Source organism: Cynara cardunculus, unplaced genomic scaffold (assembly GCF_001531365.2).
Source record: "Cynara cardunculus var. scolymus isolate 2C unplaced genomic scaffold, CcrdV1 Un_Scaffold_6672, whole genome shotgun sequence".
Classification (NCBI taxonomy): domain Eukaryota; kingdom Viridiplantae; phylum Streptophyta; class Magnoliopsida; order Asterales; family Asteraceae; genus Cynara; species Cynara cardunculus.
The window spans coordinates 5,943-9,356 of record NW_020203099.1 but is presented as its reverse complement, the minus strand read 5'-3'; positions in this window follow the sequence as shown (position 1 = coordinate 9,356).

Sequence of the window (3,414 nt, the reverse complement as noted above, 5' to 3'; positions counted from 1 at the left end):
AGATATGATGTGATTATGGACATAATATAAACCAATCAAGTCTTGATGTTAATTGTTAAATATTATACATTGTTAATTAGAGTGCGGATTTATTTGTTATGGCGATTTTTATTTAAGTAAAAGGGTATTATTATTATTTTTATTAATTAAATCTGGTTTTTGGTAAAATTAAAACAAAACAAAAACCTTTAAAAAATGAATAAAAAAGAATGGTTACACAATAAAAAAAATCCCAATAAAATAGAAAAAAATGGTAATTATTATCATCAACTAATATAAAAAAGACCTGAATACCATTTTTTCTAATAATTAAAACAGAAAATAAAAAATAAATATCAAAATCGTTACAAAAAATCAATGAATAAGTTATTTTCACCAATGCTTTACTCGTGTAATGCGGCGAGATACATCTCGATTTTAATATTTTATTTTATTTTTTATCTCAATCGATGTTATAATATGGTCTTATGTGATTTTGAAAAAACGATGATTTTTTATTTTTGAATAAAATATAAATTTGAAGATATCATAAAAATATGACAAAATTATATCGATATTCTTATCAAATTAACTATTTAAAATTTTTATTTTTTTGTTTTTTAAATCAAAAGTTTAATTTTAATTTAATTTAAGTTCAATAACGAATTAATTTGTATTTGGTTTACTAATATAATTTTTTTATAATTATAATAGTTAATTATTTTGTTAAAACTCGATAATTATTTTAATTATATTTTAAAATAAAATGTTTATCCGCAGTTAATTACACGAATATAAACATGAAGTTTAATAAGTTGTACTTATGCATAATTTACTTGTAATCTTAAATTTTAAGTAATATGCATCAATATACAGTATTTCATGCATAAAAAATTATTTTTAAAAGTTTTTGTCAAATAATTTATAATATAGTATAGATTAAATATAAAAAATTTAATTATTAATTTTTATCGTTTCCTTAATTTGGTATTGAAGTGAATCTTTCGATATATATCTTTTAAACCATTAAAAATTAGTATTTTTTATGATAACCACGTGTTCAAATTCTCAGCTTTAAAACAAAAAATCTCCACCAATTAGCAATAAAAATGTATCTTTGCTTTTGAAAAACAGTCGTATTTTCCATTATAAAAGCCTTTTTAAGGGGAAATTTTATGGAAGCGTGAAGAAAATGGAATAAACTACGAATTTGGAACACTTTTTGTTTTTGCATTTTGAAATTATAAAAAACTTTTCATCGTTTACATAAACACTTGGTCTCTACTTTTTAACAGTCGCTAAAAAAATCCATCATGTTTGTTTTTTTATTGATTTTTTTTTGTCTTTTCTCCAATTAAAATTGGATAAAAAACAAAAATTGCTCATTTAATGAAATCTTTTAAACGCACGTTGAAGGAAGAGATAAATTCATATGTTTTTGTAAATTACGGTGACCATCTTATAATTTTAAAATTGTAATAAAAAAATAGTGTTATTTATAACAAACCACAAAAACCTTTTTTTTATTAACTTGGATATCCAACCCGCAATGCGAGCCGACTAATCCCAGGACGACCACCTGCTTTGCAGATAGCCCGAAGTCACCACATTTGAACCTCCGTGGCCACAAGAGGATTGTTATTCCTCCTTGAATTTGAACTTGGGACCTCCTGGTACTTTTGACCTTTTGAGCCAAGCTCAAACCAATCAGACACCACCCTTATAGTTTAAAAACCAAATTTATAGATTACTCGAGAAAATAGCAACGTTGTCTTTTTGTTTTTTTATTACTAAAGTAAATTCTATTGTTAACGCAACTTTCTAGTGAGTCGCCCAAGATAAGTGGAAAAAGATTCTGGTAATTAGTAGCGTAAACGAGTTGAGTTAAGTGACAGGGTATTCCAGTTTGCCTTAAAAAAGTAATGTTGGATTCAGTTCGACTCAAACCCAAATAACTTTTTCAAAGTCAGGCCCAAGTTCAAACTCGAATATTTTTTCATTGTTTGAGCTTTATACATGTTTATGAGCTCGAAATCGAGATCGATTAACTCGTTTATTGGTTCAAGCTCAATGATTTTTATATTTCGATTATATAATTTATAAACATATAAATATTCGAATGGCTTGATTCGACTCGACTCATAAAGTTTAATTGGGCTTTCGAACAAACTAAGTCAAAAATTTGTGTTATGGAGCTTGACACGTTAAGTTAATCGAGTTTTATTTGATGTTCGAGATAAACAAGTTTGAGCTCGAATAGCTTGTTAAAAGTTTGAAACCTTTAAACCCCTAATGGTAACCACCCATCGAGTAATGGGTCAAAATCAAGATTTCTTCCGATTAAAATGGATTTATTTAGTATTCGTCAAGAGGGTCTAATTAGGTTGATCTTATACTATTTTGATGTTTTTTGTATTTCATAAATAATCAATTTATTAAATATACGACGGAAATAATTTTTTACTGACCTTCTATTTTGCTAATTTTCTTAGTTTACCTATTTAATCTGATAATGATACAGTATAACTCAAATTTTCTTACTTTTTTTAAAGTCTATATAGAATGTGACTTGGTTTTGACGTGTCAACTAATTTTTTTTTTTGAAGTATATAACATTTATATACGACAAATAGAACAAATAAACTTATACACCCTCCTCACCTTTGGTGAGGTTTGAACCATTGACCTTCTAGAAGGCCAATGACTCACATACCACTAGGCAAATGCCCTTTGGTCGTGTCAACTAATCTTACCGGTTGTTATTTAGCAATTGAATACAAATGACTAGGATCTTTTATGCTAATAATTTCCCGGTCGCAACACGTAAGATTGGATATGATTTTTGACATTTATGATCTTACTCTATTGTTGTCAAGTAGTTATGGTTTTTCAAGGGCTATAGTCTCACTCGACTGTTTTGTAGCAATCTAGTAAGATTTGTGTCTCTTGTCTCTCGAGTCGAAACTGAGGGATGAATTTTGAAATGTCGGTTGAATTTTCCCTGGAAGCATACATTTCAATTCCTCACGTCATTCTTAATCTTAATTCTTCCATTAAACTTGGAAACCCTTATTCCAAGTTCTTCTATAAATGATCCCCTGCCTTCATAATTCATTAATTTGCACACAAGTAATCGAACTAAATCTTCGAGTTATGTTAGAGATATGCATCTTATGCCTCCGCCTACGCAAAGCCTAGATCAAGACTTAAACTTTCGAAGGAATACTGCATTGATCGTCGAAGACCAAGCTAACCCATAGGATTTAATGAATCAAAAGTATCTCATTTGATTTGTTAAAATTCAAGATCACAAGTAAATTTTACATAAGTAGATATTATTATTAAAGCTTTATTTTTGAATTTATGTAATTAGATATAAATAATCATTAGTTAAAATAAAATACTTAATTATTATATTTATAAAATTATATTATT